We start from the raw sequence: 24,624 nt of genomic DNA, 5'->3' as shown, positions 1-24,624 counted from the left end.
CATGAATTCGTAACCATAAAGAAACAACTGTAAGACAAAACGTAGTTAAAAAGGCAGCTTGAAATTATGGTGGTATAAATAATAAATAAACCTGCCCCCACCTCTATTCCCCATCCCCCCCACACACTACAGTGGGCGACATCTGTTGAACCATAGCATTTCCCCAGCTGTTTCGAAACTTCAGAATCAAGGCTATTCGAAACCTCACTGGCTGGGTAGTGGACACGACTTTTGTCCACCATAGCACTACAGTATATGGGAATGAAAACAATTCCTGTTTTGATTGGTTTCATTATTCTTTTAAAATGGCTTTTCACTGCAGTATGGAATATTAGATATGAGCTTTGAACCTGTCCTCACCGTACTAGGTGTAGGTTATGTATATAAGCTTACCAGCCGAGTAGCAACCCTGTGTATAAGCTACTGTGCCGAGTAGCAACCCTGTATATAAGCTACTGTGCCGAGTAGCATTTATATATATCATCACGTGGCAACACTGCACGTTATGTGGCAACATTCGAGGCTGGCTGCCATATGGCAAGACAGCCTCAATCTGACTGTGTGAGCCGTGCATGCACACGCTGAGTCACCACTTGTATTTCTCTCTCATCCATAATAAATGGACTCAGTGTTACCTAGTGTTTCCCTACCCATCACCGTATTCCCTAGGGAACACTTCCATAGTAACCACCATGGCGTGCAGTAATAGGATCTGTGGACTTACAAGTGTGTGAACAATGCCGAGACAAGTTATGCCTGCCGGTGATGCGCTGCTGACCTGGTGTTAAAGTTAGGGTTGCGCTGTGTTCGTCGCGATGTGTGCAGGGTTGGGCCGTCACAGTGCTTTTTTAGTGACGGTGGCAGTGTTAGTGTCAGTATTAGTGTGTCTAGAGCTGAGAGTTGAGACAGTATGTTTGTGGTACCCACGGAGCACGCAGCCAGACACCCTTCTCGCTGTGGTGACATCCCGGTGATATTGACGGGTTCCCCACTCCCCCGCCGCTGCCTCTAGCCACGGGCATTAAGGCCACCACGCTCTCTCAGACACACACACACACGCACGCACGCACTCACTCACGGACAGAACAGTGGACTCTATGCGTTATTTCTGCGCTGTTTATGTCATATATATGTGGTTCGAGCTGTTGAGGCGCCACTTTATATACTAAACAGTGCAGTCCACGCACACACTAAGATGGGAGGTAAGAAGGGACAACGTCAAGATGGGAGACACGACTCCCCACCACCTTCCCCTCCACCGGGCGCAGACTCTCATCCTCCACCTCCAGTGACGGACATTGCCACAATTCTGAGGTGGATGGACGACCGGGACGAGCGACGTAGAGAAATGGAATTTCTGAGGGAGGAGATACGAAGAGAGGAGGAAAAGTTGCGTTTTGAGGCATTATTGGCGACCCTAGCGCTAACACCACCCTCCCTCACTCGCAGGTAGCGCGCACCAAGGCGCCAGTACCCTCCCTCCTCCACCACACCAACGTCCTCCAGGTACTCTTGCTACTCCAACAGCTCCCAAGGCATCTGTTCAACCCCACCCGCCCTCTCACCAGACGTCACGTTTCAGCTTTTTCGTGAGTGGAGGCGGCGGTGGACAGATTACTCCACGATGGTGGACCTTAATAGCATGCCTCCAAACAAACAGCTCATCCAACTGCGGATGTGTTTGTCGCTGGAGACCCAGAGAGTTTTGGAGCACACATTGCAAGTGCCTCCCGATTCTACGTCTTCAGTGACGGATGTGCTCGACCTTTTACAGGTGCATGTTAAAGGACGGAATAACGAGGCTTTGCGTCGCCGCGCCTTCACCAGCTGCAAGCAGGCGGAGAATGAATCCTTTGACGACTTTTTTGTACGCTTGAAGAGTTTGTCAGTGGAGATCGACGTCTGCAAGGCGCACAGCCGGGAATGTGAGGAAGCCTGGATCAAGCACGGGATCTTGACAGGTGTCAGGCAGGAAGAGTTGGTGCAGCGACTCATCCCCCTGGACGCTTCCTCCACACTCCAGGTGGTAGTGACTGAATGTTGGTCATACGAGGCCACCAAGTCCGCCACCTCTGCCTTACGGGCCCCACCTGCTGTGAGAGCTATCTCACAGTACAAGAAGGGTAAGAAGGCGGCCAACAACGTGAAGGCTGCCACACGTTCTTTCACGCCTCCTCCTAGTGCTTCCTGTGGCAGCTGTGGAAAGCAGCATGGCCCCAAGACATGCCCGGCCGTCGACGCACTGTGTCGTGGATGTGACCGTAAGGGCCACTGGTCTAACACAGACAGTTGCCCGGCACGAGGCCACAAGTGTCAGGCCTGCGGTCGCTATGGACACTACGACAAGTGCTGCCGCCAACCCAAGCCCAAAAGCCCGAGACGAGGAGGAAAGCAGCTCACTTCCCTCGGGGTGGTTCGCACGCAGCCCCCTTCAGATGGCCCACACAGCCCCAAACAGCAGCTGAGTCACATCAGGAGGGTGGAATCGACCACACGCCCCAGGGCTACCCCTTCCCCTACCATTCGCGTCGACGTCACACACGGTGATGTGTCGGGTCACATCGAGGTGATACCGGACACCCGCGCCGATACTACGGTGATTGGGTTGAAGCACCTCCAGAAACTGGGCCTCACCAAACGTGACCTGGGACCACCGCCGCAGCTGCTGTACTACAATGCGGACGGTTCCCAGATGCCGGACGCTGTGGGCTCCTTTCAAGCGGAGATCACTTACGGCGACAGGTCGTGTCACGGATGGATCGACGTGCAGCCTACTCTCGCTACACCCTTGTTGTCGTGGGAGCACCTCAAGGAGTTATGCGTGGTACCCAGAGACTTTCCCGAGCAGATCCCAGCTGCTCGGTACACCGCCAGCAGGGTGCGTGAATCAACGAGCGACGCACCTGGTGCTGCCACACAGAGCTGTCCAGAACCCACGTCCACTCCCACCCATACAGGACGCTCCCCTGCCCAGATCCTGTATGATCACCCTCTCCGCTCTTGCGTTTCTGCACACACCAAGGCCTTTGCGAAGGACTGGCACACCAGAGCCGAGAGCTGCGACCGCCGCGCCGCTACACGTGCCCAGGACGCCAAGGCTCGGTATGACGACCATGCCCGCTCTCTTCAGCCAGTGGAGATTGGTGCCCTTATCCGCGTCCAGGACCCGACGACGACACGTTGGGACAAGGTGGGCATAGTGATGGGCGTCGGCCGGTCGCGGGACTACAAGGTCAGGATGCCGAGCGGCCGTGTCTGGTGGAGGAATCGCCGCTTCCTCCGGCCAGTCCCACCCCCTGCTGCTGGTCCCCTGACTGAGGACGAGTCACCTACACCTCACGAGGATCTGCCCCACAGTGCACCTCGACGCTCGGAGCGACTTAGGACTAAGAAGTCCGCTCAAGACAAAGACTATGAGCGTGAGGGGGGAGGGAGATGTAGGTTATGTATATAAGCTACTGTGCCGAGTAGCAACCCTATTTATAAGCTACTGTGCCGAGTAGCAACCCTGTATACAAGCTACTGTGCCGAGTAGCATTTATATATATCATCATGTGGCAACACTGCACGTTATGTGGCAACATTGCCCCGAGGCTGCCATATGGCAAGGCAGCCTCAGTCTGACTGTGTGAGCCGTGCATGGCACATGCGAGTCACCACTTGTATTTCTCTCATCCATAATAAACGGACTCAGTGTTACCCAGTGTTTCCCTACCCATCACTGCATTCCTCAGGGAACACTAGTAACCACCACTAGGTGCCTTGTTGATGCCTTCCCCTGAAATACATACAAGAACTGGTGCTCAGTACATGCTCCAGAAATACACTATTTCAAAAAAGTTCAACAAACAACCTCCTGCATGCAGGAGGGACCGGCAGAATGAAAAAAACAGCAACAGTATCATATGATGCCTTCAGCTTCTTTCCAAATATAGTTCATAGTGGCTAGTGTTAATTCCAGACAGAGATACAGAGAAGTGAAGGTGATGAGTTGGAACATCTCATCCCCCAGAAAACAATACCCTGGGGACATCGATATTGTGTCTGCAGGAGTGTCTCACGATAGTCTGCCCAATTATGTGTATTATGATCCTAGTTCTACTCATACATGTCTAATGTATGTAAAGAAATAATTACCACATGTACTTCTTGTATCAAAAAAGACTACTAGCTTCCAGTATCATGGGATCACTGTCCATCTGGACAACTCCACACTTAACGTGTTAAACGCCTATGCTCCTTCAGATAAGCTTCACTACACAGATGGCCCAAACTTCGTATATACTGAACTCACGGTCCTATATGGTGACCTGAACACTAGACACAAGAAATTAGGTGACTTATATCATTACTAAGCACATATACTGTTCAAATGGAAGGGCTACAGGCAAGAGTATCAGCTTTAATATATCATACACAACTCATAGCTCTAATGTAGTCACTGATCTTATGTCTGGTCACAAACCAATCTAAGATAGTAAACATGTAGCCAATGCCACTCAATTGGAGGAAAACTTAACTGACGTAAACTCGGAGTCAAGCAATAACACGAAAACCAGTTCATGGACTTCATCTATGACTGGTATAAGGATTACATGCCTGACAAATACCCAAATCTCTATGCCGATCTTTTAACAAGGACTTACACACTCTTCACCAACAATGCCTCAACCAAAAAGAGGAAGAAGCGTGGTCAGCATAATAGGAACACATCACATCAGTGTTATGATGACCCCAGGCAGAAATATCTTAAGTCTATAGCCAGGCAGATTGGTGAGGGTTACAAATAACTCAGAACACCTCAAATACTAAAACTGTTTCAAGTTTCCCTCGCTTCAGTCCGGGAGCGCGCGAATGAACTTGGACAACCAACACACTGCCCTTAGCAAAGCCTGGAAAGACATAATTCGGAAGGATAGAAAACGGGAGTCAACACAGCAGACATTCGTGAAGCTCTCTTTTTTTTTCCTGGAAATACAGCTGTTGCAGCTGCCTTTGACAGCCCAAAGTTTATTACAAAGTCCATGAAGTCATAGTGCACGAGTAGGTGTGGAGAAAATTTCTGGTCGTGGCAGTCTTTACCAGGTTTTGTAGGAAGACTTGTTGCATTGGCAATCCAACTCACCAGGCCGAGAACACCATATGCAGGTGACATAATAAAACAGCTGAAATGGGGACGTACACACCCTCTTTAAGAAGAAAAGACTATCGGACTGTTGTTTTCATGTAAGCCTGAATATGAAAATGTATATAAAGTAATATTTGACATACTGAAAATAAAACATGAACAAATAGTTGGCTTTCGACTATCAAGAAGCAATAAGGTGGTGGTGAAATTTGGGGAAAACACTGTTTTTGACAAATTTCGTGAGGAATATGAAGACAAAACTATAATAATTCCTAACTGTGATGAGACGGTTAAAGTGATGAATTTTAGAAAAAAAAACTTATGTATCAGTTAAACATGTTCCTTATGAAATGGGAAATGAAATTATAATGAACATCATAAGTAAATATGGTAAAGTGGAAGGAGTGAGATTGAACAAGTACACAAAAAGACCAGCGGTCGGACTGTTGAATGGAACAAAAACCTTCAAGGTAAATTTAAAGAACGGCATTCCATCATCATTAACAGTAGGTGGCCATACTTTAACTTTCCTTTATGCTGAACAGAGGAAAACTTGTTATAAGTGCGGACATGAAGGTCATTTGGCAAATGATAAGGTAGATGAGGTGAACATTTTTAATGAGGAAGATTTCCCGGCGACACAACTTATTGGTGAGATCCACAGTTCAAAAACAGATGTTAGGGAAGGAGAAGAAAGTGTCAAAGTATGTCAGGTTCCAGCAACAACCTGGTTTGGGGTAGAAAAGGAAGAAGCATCTGCTCAGACTATAACCCAGGTTGCTGGATCAGTGGTTCTCAACGGGGTCCACTTGGTCCCCCAGGGGAGGAATTTTAATAAGGGGGGGGAATTGGGGAGGTTTATGTATAGTTCTCCGTGCGATGGCTCTCGAAAGGCAACTGTCTGGAAAGGTTCATTGCTCTGTACGGCACCTTGTTGGACCTTGGTGGGGACCGTGATGCCTATCAGTTCTTGAAATTCAGTGAATCCAAGGCCTTGATTTCATATCTTGCAAATATTTTGGTTAACTGAATGCTTTAAATAAGGAACTGTAGGGTGAACATAAAACTCATGGACTGCAAAACCCAAATCTGTGGTTTATAAACAAACTAAACTTTTGGAGGGCCCATATCTTGAAGAATAATCTGTCCTAATTCACACATCTCAGCAAATGTGAACCATCGGATGATGTCCTCCGAATCATCTCTGAACATCTTTCCAACCTGCATGTTAACTTGAATGACAGATTTACTAATCTCAAACAATTTAACACCCCCTCTTGGATTACTCAGCCATTTCTTTTTAGCTGCAAAAATAATGAGTGGCTGGCTATGGACTCTAATCAGATCGACGAGTTGATGAACTTACAAAACGATGACAGAGTGAAACCGATCCATGCCTCAAAAAACAACTGCCTCAAAAAACAACTGATGTGGTTGGATCCCCAAGTCAGTGTCAAATATATCAAATTAGCTATGGAAGTCCAGCAAGTACTTCTGCCATTTCCGACCATATACTTGGTTGAATGTGCCTTCAGTGCTGTTACGAATATTTTGACGAAAAAAAGAGAACGTATCAACATTTGTGAGCGTGGCGATCTTCGAGCAAAATTGACTTGTTTTGTTCCTCGATTTTCTCATTTAGATTCTCAGCACGAGGTTCAAGGTTCTTATTAAAGTTGTACAGTTCGAATGGAAATCTGATTATAATAGTTATAATTCTGAAATCAAAGTTAATTTTTGCTTATGTAATTTTTTGGACAAATAATCACCTTTGATTTAATTATTCGCTAACGAAGTGTTTTGTTTTGTAGAAATAAAAGTTGCTTTTTATTTCTTCCTTCATTTTTGGTCAAATAATCACCTTTAATTAATTATTAGACAATAATTGTTTTGTAGCCTAACTGAATTTCAATAATTACTGTTGTAAAAATAAAGTATAACGAATGATGCAAATACTTTATTCTTTCATGCTGATTTAAGGATGAGGAGGATTTAGAAGAGCCTGGGATCGTTAAGGGAGGATTGCGATGTGGGACGTTGAGAAACACTGCTGTAGATCCAGATTATACCATACACCCAGATGATTCACAAAATGCAGTGCAGGAAACTTCCACAACATGTGAGGCCGAGTAACATACAGAGATGAATAATGCTGATCAAAGTAAAGGTCAAATATCTTATGGCAATATGGAATATGATAGAGCAGTAGATGACATGGAACCAATAACTATGACAGGGGAAGAGTGTGAATGCCAAGAGGTGAAAACATGGATAGAATGGAGGAAATTGCAGAGGTTACCTGTATTATGTCACCAAGCACAAGCAAGAATGATGCAGACAAGAAAGATCAGAACAAACCGGGGAAAATGAGTTAGAAATTAACGGTAGTGATGATGAAAATTAGGTATAAGTGAAAACAGATGGAGGAACTGATGGTGATATTTCAAAAAATTCTAGAAAAAAGGATTGTACGAAGCAAAATAAAAACAATGAAAACCAAAGTGATTTGAGTGGTCAAGTGAATACCCAGATGGAAAATGGATTAGAATGCGGGAAAGAACAAAAAAGATGATGGGAAGAAAATGAATCCAATTGGAAAATGATTCATGGTGGGAAAAGGTTGAACAGGTATAAAGTTAATATAGAACATAAGAATGGAGGAAACTGCAGCGGCTTATTGACCCATACTGGCAGTCCCATTTACACCCAACCCCTATTGCTCATATAACCATCCATCCTATGTTTGAAGCTCTCCAGCGTATTCGAGTTCATGATAATGTTTGGTAACTTGTTCCACTCGTCCACTACTCTATTTCCAAACCAATGTTTACCTATTTCGCTCCTATATCTAAATTTGTCTAATTTAAACCTTTGTTACGAGTTCGCTCCTGGTTGGATAGTTTGAGTACCTTTGTAATGTCCCCTTTGTTTAGCCCTGACTTTTATTTATACACCTCTATCATATCGCCCCTAACTCTACGTCTCTCGAGGGAATGCAAATTAAGTTGCTTTAACCTGTCTCTGTACTCAAGGTTCCTAATGCCCGGCATTAGGAGCGTACGAGCAGTTAGAGATAGTAAGGTGATGTGGAGTAAGAGGGATGGAAAAGAAATAGCCCGAAAAGAGATGAATAAAGGAAATAATACTACAGCTGAAGAAGGAAAAAGAGACGTCAAGAGGAAAAAAGTATATATATCATCTATTTTACATTCTTTATTATGACAATAATTAATATGTATATAACGTTTGCTACATTAAATGTGAATGGTCTAACTAGTTTAGGTAAGCAAATGCTACTATTATCCGTTGTTAAGTACGACAATATTGACATCCTTATGATACAAGAACATAATGTTAAGGATCCGGGAAAATTATATAACCTAAATGATTACTTCGAAATTATTGTAACCAGTACCCAATTGTTGAAAGGAGGAACTGCACTATTTGTAAGGCAAAATTCCACTATCAAAATACTAAACTGTGAAAGGGATGAGAATAGCCAAATTTTATGTGTCAAAGTTTCCGTGCTAGACCATATAGTTCCTATTATTATTATTATATATGCCCCATCAGGGAATACAAGGGAAAAGGTGAGAAGCGAATAATTTTCTGATGATTTATTATATTCTATCAGAAATAATATTGAAAATATAATAATTGGGGGAGATTTTTAACTGTGTTACCAGCATGAGAGATTGTAGCAATCATGACAACAAAGGTTTAGTGTCCAAAGCCTTAACAAGTCTTACAAAGAATATAAAACTTAAGGATGTTGCCATGATGCATAATTATCAATGCGAGTTTACATGTGTTAGGGATAAATATGGGTCAAGAATTGATAGGCTTTACATTAAGGTGCTTGAGAACAAAATAGTAAAGTGTGTTACTGTTCCAGTCCTTTTTCTGACCATTCAATAGTTCTGTCAAAAGTAAACATTAACAAAAATGTAAAAGTAGGTAAGGGCTTTTGGAAACTAAATAATGTAGTATTTTAAGCTCTGGTGAGTTACAAGTAAACTTCGGATTGTTTGGGATACACGTTAAGGAGAAAATAAACACATACCAGTATATTTTACAGTGGTGGTAACAGTATGCAAAACTAGAATGCAAAACTTTTTTATGAAAATATGTAAAAGAATGTCGCAAGAAAAATATGGGCTAATTAATTTATTTCAAAGTAGGTTAAGACAACTTTAGGAAAGAGCTAATTACCTTGATGTGAATTATGACGAAATATAGGCACTGAAAACCAGAATAAATGAATTAAGGAAAAAAATTGTGAAAGTGTTAAAATAAGATCCAGAAAAAAGGACAATAGAAGGAGAAAAGCTTTCTTCCCATTTGATCTGTAAGAAAAAAAGTAAAGGAAACAAGGAATTAATTACTAAGGTTAAGATAGAAAACGGTGAAGAAATAGAGAATACAGAAGGAATATTCTATGTAATTTAATAATTTTGGGGGCATCTACATAAAAGAGTTGAATTTAATGATGAATACTGTGAAATTTTTTTAGAGAAATGCAAAACAAGAATAAAGGAATCAGAAAATTAATCTTTAATCAAAACAGTAAACAAGAAGGAAATATGGAAAGCAATTAATAATCTCAACCTTGGTAGATCTCCAGGGTAGAGATGGTCTACCTGCAGAGTTTTATAAATGAATGTGGAAATTTATCAGGGTAGAGATCATTGAGGTTATTCAGTTTATCTTTAACAATAAAGACACGACCATGATTATAACAACCACGACCATGATTATAACAACCATGACCATCTGGAAAATGCTGTCGCTGTACACTGTCAGCCGGACGGCGGTTGCGCGCTAGCCAAGCACGAGCGTTAGAACTTTCACGCCTCGGCAAACTGTACCACCGGACTCGCCACTGGGCACTAAGGGCCCACGATCACTTGTTAACAGTAAAGTATTAAGTGTGTCACAAAATACTGGAACAAAAAAAGCTAGTGCCTAAAAAGGGGAATGAGAATTTAACTGAAAACTGGAGACCAATAACCCTCCTAAATGCAGATTATTAAATAGTTGCAAAAATAGTGTAATGATTGTTTATCAGACCAAAGCTTACAGCCCAGAGAAAAACAGCACATATAGCAGTGACCAGAAGCGCAGGTGTGTACACCCAGGCAAGTTGACCCACCCTCTGTAATTAAAGTGAGATTAAGACCTGACCCTAGAGGGGTCATGGTCACAATGAACCAGAATTCTCACTGTCAGGCGATTAGCTTAACCCGGCGACATGACCTTGTTACTCAAGAAGCTACCCTCCAGCCAGTACACTTGTCATCTGACCAGGCACACCCAGATTAGTGACGACATCTTCCGGCTCGTGACCGCCAATATAAAGGCCCTGCAGCTCCCTCCTCGGACATTAGCATTAGGATTATTATTGTAACAGGGAAGGGGGCTGACAGCTCCTCCCTAGAAGGAGACTTCCCTCCCCAGCACCTGTCCCAGCTAGCAGAGTCTCCCACAGGAGACATAGTCCAGCTGCACCTGCTGGGGCTCCCTCAGGTCACACGTGAGTCATTATTAGAGCGATCCATAGGGTGAGGTACTTACGGTGGGAAGTGTATCCATTTCATGTTTGTGTCCGAGAGTCAGTGTCAAGTAACTTCGATATATATTAATGTGTCTGTGTCATTGAGTGAATAATAAATAGTTGTACTTAGAGTTGGTTTTTAGATGATTTTCCCTACGAATATAATACACAGTTAAATAACTAATCAGCTACGCTACCAAACTTTCCCCACTTTAAAATCCTTCGACTAGTATATTCTACCTATATCTTCTAATTAAGATGCCCTTATTATAATAGGCAAAAAGAATTAAAGCTTTATTAAATTTATTATTGCCAAAAGACCAATACTGTTGTATTAAAGGAAGGTCACTAATAGATTGTAATATTATGATTAGGGATGTAGTGCAATTTGTCAGAAGTAGGGAGAACCAAAAATGTGCCATGATAAACTTAGATTGGTCAAAAGCATTTGACAGAGTTGATATTAAATATGTATTTAGGATAATGAAAAAATTAGGCATTTACAACGTTTATGTAGACTGGAGTAAATGTATGGAAATTGTGAGAGTAAGGGTTTGGTTAATGGCATCCAAAGTAAGTCATTCAGGATTGAAAGATCAGTAAGACAAGGATGTCCTCTTTCTATGATTCTCTATATATTTTTTCCAAGAGCCTTTCTATTTATCAGTGAACAGCAATGCCAGAATAATTCCCCCACAGTTACCAAACAACATAAAAATTCTCATACAGGGATAAGCTGATGATTCAACTGTCTTTGTTGTCACACACCAGTCCATAACTGAGGTTAGCAGAGAAATAGAATGGTTTGAAGAAGCAACAGGAGCTAAATTAAACATAAATAAAACAATTATTATGGGCTTGTGTGAGTGGAAGAAAAGAGATTTATGGCCTGTGCTGTGGATGAGATCAGCAGAATATTCCAAAGTTTAGGTTCTATATACTATGACAGTTATGAACACATAGTTAAGATGAATTGGAACAAAACCTTTACTGTCAATTGTTTATCAAACAGAAAATTATCCTTGTATCCAAAAGCAATTATTGTTAACTCAAAAGTTTTGTCCGAGGTATGGTACCTATCCCATACATTTCCATTAAATAAAATGTATTCACAGAAAATTTAATCATGTATTTTTAAATACTTATTGAGTGGTATGTACCAGCCAATTAAAAGACAAACTCTGTATGTACCTGTCAAACAAGGAGGTATAGGAGTAGTTAATGCGTTTTGTAAAGCAGCTGCTATATTATGTACAACTTTCGTAAAAATTGTTTCAGACCATGAAAAGAGGAAATCTTTAACTCCATATTATACAAGTATAATGACCAGTTATCTACTAGATATGAAACCTTCAGATAATGTTTCCTACTTGTCTCCACCTTATTATAGTAATGCAATCAATACCCTAAGCAGGATAGCAGGGCATGATAACTTTCCCAATGTCAAGAATAAAGACGTATACAATATGTTAATGACATGGACTAAACCAGCAGTTGAAAAAATGTATCCGCTGTTTAAATGGCCTTTTATTTGGGAAAATATTACATGCAAATATGTGGATCCTCACCAGAGAGGCTTCATATATTGGTATATTCATGAAACTCTACCAACAAATCAGAGACTAAAAATGTTAAACATAAAACAAGATGAGAGTTGCGTAAGATGTGGTGAGGTAGAAAATCCATTACATATAGTATATTTTACTTCTGCTTCCATAGCAAAGAGATAATTAAATTGTTTAAAAATTTCCTGCATTGTCAATAACAAATTATTTCTGCATTGTTTGATGTTGTATATTAACTGTAGTAATAATGAGGATAAGAACACAATGATCATGCTAATGTCAAATTATATTTACTGTATGTGGTTAAGTAGGAAGGAAAATTATAATGTTAAGGAAACTATAGCCTTTATTAAAAACAGGATATATTATAATAAATGGATAATCAAGAGTATTTTAAAAGAAAAGTCGTTCAAATGTTTCACGGACAAATATGTTAATATGCAATATTTATGTATACAGAATATGTAAATTTTATATACAAAAAAAATGAAAGACATAAACACAACCAGAGGTAAGAGCATCCAAATCTGCTGCATAAGGCGAATGAGTTAGTAACAAAGTGGTCTCATATCTCTTGCTATAACATGTTACCAACTAGGTGTGTTTGGCAGTTTCCCGGTGGGGTGTGTGTGGGAGCTCCGTGTTTTTCGTCGAAAAACAGAGTCTTTCCATGAGTACCCAGTCTGATTTCTAGGAAATCTGATTCGTGAGTGATTAGTGAGTCTCGTGTCCAGTACAATATCTATCTGTGATCCCCCTAAGTAGATATATTTGTCAATTACTGGTGAATCTGTGACTACTACGTGAGGCCACTAAGCCCTGTCCACCCCCACCGTCCACCCTCCCCCACCGTCCCACTAGGTCACCCCAGCTGAGCACACAACTTGACCACAATCACACACTTGTACACCATTTCAAATCTGAATCTCATCCTCTTCTCTTCGCCATACCAAACTGCTGTTCTTGGGAGTGAACTGCCCTTGTGGTCTTTAAGACCTTCAACCAAGACAGTGGGGCAACTGATATCCCGGCCCTCTTTCTTGCCGGCATAGGGAATGTAGGACTGACAGTGCTATACACTGTCCTAGGCTACGCACATAACTTGCGCCGATCTATCGTGCTTCGCTCAAAGAAGCAATAATGACCGTCAAAGCGAAAATATTAATCACAGACCAGAGGTCACCAGACAGGTCTACCAAGCGGAAGCTGACAGAGATTGTTCGAAAACACAATGTCAGGTACCAGAACGTAATAGAAGCAAAAGATGGCTTTATCATGCTCATGCTTGAAGACCAAGATCTGAAAAACCTCTTGTCCCAGAGTTGTATAAACAATCTTAGAGAAGAGCACTATGACCTAATCCTGCCTCCTGCATTGAAGGCTAAAAGAACTGTCCTCTGCTTCCAAACGGATAAATTCGTGCACGAACAGTCTGAAGTGGAAATAAAAGCAGAGATTGAAAAAGAAAACGCGTGGGCAGAGAACTAGGTGGACTATGTCAAAAAATTCACCAGTAAAAAAGGCAAATGGATAATCAAAATTCAGTTCAAAAGTACCGAGGTTGCTCAAAAGGCAACCAATTCAGGTGTCCTCGCATTCACTTATTGCATACCGTACTACCAAATACAAGAGGAACAGTACTACCGCACACGTACCTACCTCAGGTGCTATGCCATTGAGGATCATGATAGTGTGAACTGCCCCAAACCCAAGGAATACAAGATCTGTTCCAAATGTACCTCTCAGGAACATACCTGGACCGAATGTAAGGCACCACTAAAATGCCTTAACTGTGATGGGTCTCACAGCACTATGTCCATGCACTGTCCCAAAAGAAAGGAAAAAATCAAGGAAGCACAGCAAATAGCCACAAATACATCAGTATCACCATACAAGGCTGTGCTGCCGATAGGGACCCCGACCCCTGCAGTCACTGCACGGTCATACAGAGGTGCAGTGATGGTAGGGACCCTGACTTCTGCAGTCACTATGGTCCCTGCAGCCACTACAGACTCTACAGTCTTGTTGAATACCAGAGACAGATACCTCCATGACCGCGACATACTAGCCAACATGATTGTCAAACACGCCCATGAGGAGGATGTTCGGCACCCAGGCTGCTTTCAAACAATACTCGAAAAATGCTTACGCCACCACAATCTACCCATCCCAAAACTGTTCAGGGCAACATCCTCAGCCTCGGAGGAGACAACAGTAGCCTTTGGTGGGGGTGCACAAGTACCCACATCGGAGATAACACTTGTCCCCAATCTCCAACATTCACAGACGAGACAACAGTGGTCACTGGTGTGGGTGCACAAGTACCCACATCGGAGATAGCACTTGTCCCCCAATCTCCAACATTCACAGACGAGACAACAGTGACCTCTGGTGTGGATGCACACGTACCCACATCGGAGATAACACTTGTCCCCCAATCTCCAACATTCACAGACGAGACAACAGCGGTCACTGGTGTGGGTGCACAAGTACCCACATCGGAGATAGCACTTGTCCCCCAATCTCCAACATTCACAGTCCCCCATTCTCCAACATCCACAGACGAGGCAACAGTGGCCTCTGGTGTGGATGCACACGTACCTACACCGGAGATGACACCTGTCTCTCGGACTCCAAGCGATCTATCAGGAAAAGTCCTGAATCTAAGCATCTACGTACCAGACCACATAAACGAGGACTGTACACGTGATGAAGTCGCTAAAGGAGTATTGGAGGGCAAGATGAAATGGAAGTACGACCACCCCAGTTCCAAGGAGGCCATCCACGAAGCAATTAAACAAAAACGGGTCAATTTAACAGACTGCATCCACAAGACATCCGATGGGGTGATAAAAAAAATGAGGAATGGACGCACAGTGAACAAACCACGAACCCGAGGTATCCCCCCAAAAACAAATACAAGATACAATGGGCTCGCTTCGTAAGGCAGTGAAAATAATGCAACATAACGTCCTCCACTGGAGAACTAATAAATTCGGTATGTCCAGCCAATACAACCTAGTCGACGCAGATATTATACTCATAAACTCACACGGCCAAAAGGCAGCTGAGGAACTGAAAATATTTGGTTACATGATCCATAAATCCAATCTATCAGAGGAGCCAAATGACGGAGTGGCCATCGCCGTAAAATGATATGTCCACCACAGAATCATAGACGACTTCACCTCAGAAACTCTCGCTGTTCAAATCAACTTGACCACAGGGCCAATCATAATAGCCACAACCTACCTCCCACCACGCTGGGACTACCTGCCTTACGGGGACTTCCACAGACTCCTATCATACCACAACCCAACGTACATCATTGGAGACATGAACGCCAGACATCCTCTACTAGATGGTAAGAGGACAACTAACAATGTTGGAAGAGGCCTCGCTGACTTCATAACAAACAAAAAAGCCCAATTAATAGGCCCGGACTTCCCCACGTTCTACAGTAGGAACTCAGCCACTACTCCAGATATAGCAATAACAAACGGCAAATGCTTCCACAAATATCTCTTTGAACAAAGCCCTGTAACCTCCAGCGACCACCTACCTATAATCATGACCTTCTCAGCAACACCAATAACTATACCAGCTCCACCACGGAGAATCACCAAGCAGACAGACTGGGACTTATTCAACGAAAAAGCTACAGCCGAACTTGAGGTCAAGGGCATGACAATCCTGCAGACCATAGACAGTCAGCCGGTGAACATAATAGACGAAGAAATCAACACATGGTGTGAAGCCATAGGAACAGCCTACCAGGGGGCCACGCCTCTCAAACGCAACAGAACTCTCCCACACCCACAACAGACTCCAGAACTCATAACCCTCACAAACCAGTTCCAACTGCTACAACAGAGAGCCGAGACCCATGGTTGGGACATCGTAAGCTACAATACATACAGAAGAATCCGGGGGGAAATATAAACAAGATCTCTGGAACAAAGCAACCTTAAATGGGCCGAAATAGTTGAACAACTCTCACATACATACAACTATCCAGGAGAGTTCTGGCGTCGAGTTAAGAGATTGAAAGGTTGCAGCCATAACGATTCATCATATATAACTGACCACGCAGGAAGTAAAATATATGACGACCAAGACAAAGATCCCATATTCAGGGACATATGGAGGAACATCTTCCGAATCACAAATGAAGAGAATAGGAGATTCGATGGTACCCACGAGGAGCTCGTCCTTGATGAACTCCGGGGCCAGACACACCGCACTCAGCCTTCCCCTGAAATCATATGGGAGGATCTGAGAGCGGACAGCCCATTGTCCAAACCAATCACCTCGGAAGAACTCAACAGAGCCATCTCCAATACCAAAAATAAAGCCCCTGGTTATTCAGGCATCACCAAGGAGATCCTCAGCCACATAAACAACCCGGCCATGGAGAGATTGAGAACCACAATGAACGCTTGCCTGGCCTCGGGCTACTTCCCAACTAAATTCAAAGAGGCCATTATTACCCTAACACCAAAACAAGGAAAGAACCCCGCCGTCCCACTAAACTACAGACCGATCTCCCTCCTCGAAGTACCTGGAAAAATCCTAGAAAAAATCATCAATAACCGTCTGAGAAATCACCTGGAAACAACAAACAGAGTCAACTGCAGACAACTCGGGTTCAGGAAAGGGAAGTCCACCACAACAGCGATAGCCCTGACATGCGAAAACATAGCCAGAGCCGCAGCGAGTGGTAGACAATGTAATCTAACTCTCCGGGATGTAGCGAAGGCATTTGACAAAGTCTGGCACGACGGTCTAAAATATAAGATCCTCCAACTCGGACTTCCCACCAACATTGAAAAGTTGCTTTGTAACTTTCTTGGCGGCAGAAATGCTAGACTGAGGGTAAGACAACACACAGGAGAGACCTTCCCACTCATGAGTGGAGTCCCTCAGGGAAGCGTCCTCTCCCCCACCCTATATATTATCTACACAAGTGACACCCCGCCTCCCACAAGATTAGGTAACGAAGATATTATGTATGCAGACGACATCACTCAAATGACAACACATCAAGGAAAATCGCGAGCGTTACATGCCGAAAACACCAGGCGGGAATTAAAGGGTAAATAACTACGAAAAACAATGGAAAATCCAAACCAGTCTCCAGAAATTCACAGTGATACCCTTATGCAGAAGGAAAACCCATCCATTAGTAACCAATAATGCCCAGATAGAATACAAAAGTAGAGGCACCCACCTGGGCCTACATATATCCACGACAGGTTACTCCCATCATGTCCACAGTAGGAAGGAAAAAGCAAGAAGAGAGCTGAGAAAACTATACCTCTTTAAAGCGCTTCCTGAGAAAATTAAACTCCGCCTGGTGACATCATTTATCACACCGATATTAACTTACCCAGCAATACCTCTTCATACTATGAGCACCACTCAAATATTAAAAATACAGGTGGTCCAAAATGAAGCCCTAAGATTCGTCACAGGTGAAAGATACCCCTTCACCAGAACCACAGCCGAAATACATAGAGACCTGAGAATGAAACCCATTAACCAGCAGCTGCACACCCTGGCCAGCAGAATCTGGCAAAAGATAGAACGATCAGAGCAAGAACTCCTTCAAAGACTCCCACCAGATAACGACAACAACCATACATGGTTTCCAAAAAGCTACGAAATCTCAAAAGGTCCATTACCACCCCCGATCTACACGGCCAGGCAATAGACAACCTCCCTAGACCAGCATCCACCAGTAGGGTCGGCGGAATATGAAATAAGGCCCTTAAATCACCCATAAATGGGACAGGGTAGGCTGTCTAGTGCCTGTACCGGCAGACAATAACTAACCCATGACACAACCCTAACACACTATTAGCTTAGCTCGGCGGTCAGCCCGCCCTCTCTTACCTCGTCCTGAATTTCTTCAATTTCCAAACTATAACTTCCTTCCCCCACCTCTAATCTTCCTTCATTCCTCCTTTCCCTAAAAAAAAAAAAAAAAACCGTCTCCCTAACGCCAGCTACTCAGTCCTTACTAGCTCCGACATGTCTAAGTTGGCTGCGAGTATCAAACATTCAAATTTCACGAAACTACAGCTGACTGATGTGATAATGGAAGACCAACAGTCTCTCATAGAGGACATCATACAACAAATGAATAAGGAGACCATCAGGAAGCTAGAAGAAGCTGACCGGCGTCTCACCGACCAGCTAGGTGAGATTAAAAGAGTCTTGGAATTCTTGCAAAAGGAAATAAGTGATTTACAAGCAAATATGAACGTTGAAGTTAAAGAGAACCGAACACTCAAGACCCAAATTCAACAGCTGAGTGAGGAGAATTCCAAGCTCAAAACGAAACTAACAACAACAGCAGACCGAGTGGGTCATGTGGATGACATAGGGCGTCATCCCAGCGTAAAATTTCACGCCAGCTGAATGACCGTTTTAAACTTCCTGAAGTAAAGTTTGACCGTTTTTAACGTGTCGGGAAACCCAACTCCTCCCGCCCCCGCGACATCATAACAAAATTCTCATCCCCCTCTGACCGTGACAAAGTGTTTTATCAATGCAGTAAGGTGAAAGGCACCACTATCTTCGTCAGCGAGGACCTCTGCCCAGGTACGACTAAAGCCCGCCTACAGGAAATGGGCCAATTTAAAGAAGCCAGGAAACATTGGAAACACGTGATGTTCAGTCATAAAACCCTTGTTGCAAGGGATCGGGCAAGTGGACACCCGCTCATTCACCCACCCGCTGTAGGGGAACCAGCCACTGTCGGCCAACTCGAGTACTACACGTCTACCCTCTGTGGTGGAAACCAGAAACCCTCAAAACCAAGTGACAGACGCACCTCCCACTCAATCTGGGAATCACCCTCAACAGTACCGGTCATCTTATTCTGTTGATAGTAATACTTGTGAGCGCGTTACACCCCCCCACTATTATAACTTTCTTAGATCTTCCTCTTTCACACCCCAGTGATCCTGCGTTTTTACTGTTCCTTAATCAGTATCAATGTTCCTACAATGATGATGCTAGCGTCATTCCCTTAGAAGTGCTATCCTGGAGGATAGCGAATGTAATAACGATTTTCAAAAAGGGAGATAGATCACTATCCTTTAACTACCAACCAATCAATCTAACATCAATTGTAGACAAATTATTGGAAGCAATCATTTCAAACTCTATTCTAAATCACCTGGAGAAGCACAAGTTGATCAATGATTCCCAACATGGCTTCACAAGCGGGCGTTCATATCTAACTAATCTATTAACATTCTTTTCATCTGTTTTCGAATCAGTGGACGAGGGGCACAATTGTGATGTGGTATATCTCGACTTTAGCAAAGCCTTCGACAGAGTCCCCTTCGAAAGACTAATTAAAAAAGTGGAGGCTCATGGCATTAAAGGAGATATTCTAAAATGGATTAAGGCGTGGTTACAGGACAGGAAACAGCGAGTGAGCATTAACGGCACTAAATGCCATTGGAGCAACGTCACTAGTGGAGTTCCCCAAGGCTCAGTACTCGGACCATTATTATTTATTATATACATAAACGACATAGATATCGGCGTAGACAGCAACATAAGTAAATTTTCTGATGACACAAAATAGGGCGTGTAATTAAGTCTGACGATGACTTCGCGAAACTACAGGAATATCTAAAAAAAAAATTCGAATGGTCTGAAAAATGGCAGATGAGATTCAATGTGGACAAATGTAAAGTACTCAGTATAGGAGATGTAAACAGGGAAACCAGATAGCAGATGAACAAAGATGTTATTGAGAAATCCGACTGCGAGAAAGGTTTAGGAGTAATGATAAGTAGGAAACTTAAGCCAAGTAAACAATGTGTATTTGCTTGAAACACTGCTAATAGAGTACTTGGGTTCATACAAAGGAGTGTTAGTTACAAGACTAAAGAGGTCATCTTAAAACTATATCTTGCGCTTGTGAGACCCCACTTGGATTACTCAGTTCAATTCTGGTCACAGAATGGATATAGAATCCTTGGAAAGAATGCAGAGGAGAATGACAAGACGAATCCCGGGCATTTGGAACCTTGAGTACAGAGACAGGTTAAAGCTTTTTAATTTGCACTCCCTCGAGAGACGTAGAGTGAGGGGCGATATGATCTAGGTGTGTAAATGGAAGTTAGGGCTGAACAAAGGGGACATTACAAAGGTACTCAAACTATCCAACCAAATTTAGACAAATTTAGATTTAGGCGCGAAATAGGTAAACATTGGTTTAGGAATAGAGTAGTGGATGAGTGGAACAGGTTACCAAATATCATCAACAACTCGAATACGCCGGATAGCTTCAAACATAGGTTGGATGGATATATGAGCAATAGGGGTTGGGTGTAAATAGGACTGCCCAGTATGGGCCAATAGGCCTGCAGCAGTTTCCTCCATTCTTGTGTTCTTATGTATGTGTTACACTCCCTTTACCCATGGTGTCGACACAATACTCCCCCATATCGATCCTGATGCCTTTCTACAAAACTCACTGGGTTACACCAACCCCAACTGCAACTATTACTTTCCTCATTCTCCCGAGCTTAGTTCTAGTCTTTTGCTACCTCATTCCTTCTCCTTGATTAGCCATAACATCAGCAGTATTCCCCGTCATCTAGATACTTTTTTAGATCAGTGTATATCTTCTTTTGCCCACAAATTTGATGTACTTGGGTTCTGTGAGACCAAAATCACTAACGATATTGAGCATTTGTATAACATTCCTAATTGTAATAGACGCTGCGTCAACACGTCACGACACAGTGGTGGTGTCGCCCTATATGTTGATATTAGGTATAACACTTCTGTAAGAGATGATTTAAAGGTTCAGGAGGAGTACATGGAGAGTGTTTTCACTGAATTACGTAACGACACACGAAATATCCTAGTTGGAGTAATCTACAGAAGACTCCCACACGAATGTAAGAAATTTTCGTGATAAATTTTCGGAGCTTATATCTATCATAAGTACAGAGAGGTAACTTTGATACATTACGGGAGATTTCATCCGTGATCTATTAAAATCAGAAGCCGACGCCTCAGTATTAGACCTTCTTGCTACCTGTCATTCTGAACTCTTCTTCAACACTATAACCAAACCCACTAGACTAGAGTAACTGCCACCTCTGCCACTATGATAGATCATATCTGGACTAACAACACTCCTAACAATCTTGCAAGTGGAATTATTTGTAGCAATATTTCAGATCGCTTCCCAGTTTTTACCGTGTATAAAACAGCCACAAGGCCTGAAAGGTCTAGTAAATGTCTCCGTACAATACAGAGACTACTGCGCCGACAACATGCTCCTTTTTTTTAAATAACCTAATGATTGCTAACTGGGATCTTGTCTATGCCTCCGACAACTCTTACGCGAACAGCTGCAACTTCTCTTGTATCTACGATGCTTGCTTTGATAAATGCTTCCCGCTCAAGACTAAGTCAGTGAAAACTGTATCCATTTCCAAACCCTATATCATAAGCGAAATTAAGATAATGATAAAAGAAAAACACAAAATCCAAAGGAAATTTGCAAAAAGACCCGTAACTTTCGGTGATGCTTACCGAAGTATCAGAAATAAAGTAACTCAAGCAGTTAGAAATGCCAGACGTAGCTATTATACAAATAAGCTCCTGTCAGCATCAGGCGACGGTAAGAAAACCTGGAATGTCATAAATTCTATTCAGAACAGGAACACTCAGCCTTCAGCCACCCACTCAGCTTTTATAATAAATGATTCAGTTGAAACGGAACCCTCCGTCATTGCCAACTACTTAAATGAATATTTAATTAATGTTGGCAAAAATCTTGCAGAGAGCATCCCTGGTCACCATGAGGAATTTAGAGCGTACCTGCAAAACAGACAGCAGAATGACCTGTTTTTCTCTCCTGATATAGCAGATGAATTACTGGCCATCATAAAAATGTCCAAAGATGCAGCAGCAGGCGAAGAGAATATACCAATGAGCATCATTAAGAAAGTAGCCCACTTTTTACTATCTGTTATCCTACACATTTGTAACTCCTCCTTCACTAGTGGTGTCTTTCTGGATAAACTGAAAATTGCTAAAGTTCACCCATCATATAAAAAATCTGGGGACAAAGGTCTCTTCAATAATTACCGTCCCATATCAGTCGTCCCAGCCTTGAGTAATATACTGGAGAAGCTAGCATGTAACAGACTAAATTCCTTCTCCAATGCCAATAACATCTTTACAGACTCCCAGTTTGGATTTAGAGCGATAAGGTCGACTGAAGGTGCTCTGCTATCCTTTATTAATGACATCTTAAATTCCTTTGATGACAGTCTGTTCACAGTCGATGTATTCTTGGACCTCTCTAAAGCCTTCGATACTGTCGACCATACCATCCTCCTTTCAAAGCTTTGAACATTACGGCGTTTGGGGCTTGTCCCACAATTGGTTTACCTCATATCTGTCCAACAGGATGCAGTATGTCTGCTTTAATAATCACCAATCTAACTCCTCACCAATCTTGTATGGCGTCCCCCGAGGTTCCATTCTCGGTCCAGCACTGTTTTTGTTGTACATAGACGATATAGTCCACGCCAGCACACTCATAAAAGACAACTTATTTGCAGACAATAGTAATCTCTATGCCAGCAACTCAGACCTCCATCCCTTGATGAGAACTATGAACACTGAATTGACTAAAGTCAGGACCTGGGTAATACGTAATAAACTAACTTCAAACCTTGAGAAAACCCACTACACGATCTTTTACAGAAGGAAAAACTTGCCCCCTGACTTGGACTCCTGCACCTTGGTAATACAGTCCTCAAACGCGAACAAAATACTGTCAATAAACAGTGCGGTATCATGTATCACACTCGACAGTCACTCACTCTCACAGCAATGAAAGAAGTCTATCATGATCTTGTTTACCAACACCTGATACACTGTCACACACTATGGGGGCCTCTGGCTCTTCAAAAACACAATCCCTGGTTACTGCACAAAAGAGAGTTGTACGGACAATGACCTACTTGAAAAAAACAGGTCACACAAACGAGAAATTTGCTAAATTGAAGTGTTAAAATTCTAAGATATTAACACCTACTGCTGTGTCGTCTCTGTTCATAAATCTATCAATCAATTGTTTGACAATAATTATTAGGGTGTGTCATAGGAGGGAAGATCAGCTAAAACTAATGGCCCATCACTTTTTTGGTAGATTTTAGTGTATATAAACAGAAAATAATTTCAGTTTCAATATTTTACAACCTTTTGCTAGGTAAATTTTAGCGTGAAATTTATCGAAAATCTAACGTACAGCTGCATTAGTGCATTACAATTAAATAGTGAACATTGCTTTCTGACTTCATTCTTTAACAACCCAACTAACAATATTTTTTTCTGTTTCAGATTCTGATGCATTTATAAGTTGATAATATTTGCGATGGCTGCTTGTGTCAGGACGAGGAACCAAAAATCCAGCCATCTCAGTCACTATCTTGGGTCTGGGAGAGAGCTCCTGAAGTCGGAGTTGCCTACATTGAGAGATGCTTTGAGATACGGTGTTTTAATCAGGCAAATCAGTGAAAAGAACCAAAGAACTTACACAAACAAAGACATTGCCAGTGATATGACCAAAGCTGTCTTGGCACAGTACACCTGGCTAACGCTCAGTTCAAGCCTCCAGTCATAACAAGTCAGAAGAAGATTAGTGAGAGACTGCTAGCCAGTTGGGAAAAGGCAAGAGATATCTCTCTTGGGAGAGGAAAACTTGCAGTTAAGGACAGCTTTGCCAAGCAACTGGACCAGTTATTTGACATAATTACTTGCAAGTGCCCAATTGTTCTCTGTCCTGAGTTTGGATGCGATCGTGACTGTAAATCCGAGGCCCACATCTCCTGTATTTGCAAGCGTGAACTGAAGATTCCTGTGATCGAACTGGCATTTGTCAAAGCACAGAGAGAGAAGACTGGCAGTATAGGGGCTCTCATGATTTCTAGCCAAGATATTCCGGAGTCCAAGAGACAGGAGGCTGCCACAGAGAGACAGAAGAGGAGAAGAGTTGCCGAGGAAAAGAGACTTGAGAAGGCCCAGGGTGAGGTAAAAAAGGCCGATGATTGGAGTCAAGCTGATTCAGAGTTTAATGATTCCCCATGGCTGATCCGAGTGCTGACCAGGAGAATGGTGACTTTGTCCCTAACCCAGAAAATAATGATCCCAAACCTTCCAGGCATAAGATTCGAAATAGGAAAGATATCCCGAGCATAGCTCTGGTCAGCATGCGACACCACACTGGTCTCAGAGAAACTGCAGAGATAGCAACAGCTGCCTGGATTGACGGTGGTTTGATAACACCTGATGATGTTCACCTGGTGATAGATCATAACAAAGTA

The 24,624-nt window shown here is 42.7% G+C and overlaps 1 protein-coding gene across 1 annotated transcript in view; it reads right to left on the bottom strand.

Annotated features, from left to right (window-relative positions):
- Positions 1-24,624, bottom strand: part of LOC121874655 (aminopeptidase N-like) — a 121,925-nt gene that overhangs the window by 68,771 nt on the left and 28,530 nt on the right. The window lies entirely within an intron of this gene.

Source organism: Homarus americanus, unplaced genomic scaffold (assembly GCF_018991925.1).
Source record: "Homarus americanus isolate GMGI-L3 unplaced genomic scaffold, GMGI_Hamer_2.0 scaffold34360, whole genome shotgun sequence".
NCBI classification, from domain to species: domain Eukaryota; kingdom Metazoa; phylum Arthropoda; class Malacostraca; order Decapoda; family Nephropidae; genus Homarus; species Homarus americanus.
This window is presented reverse-complemented; position numbering and strand designations above follow the sequence as displayed.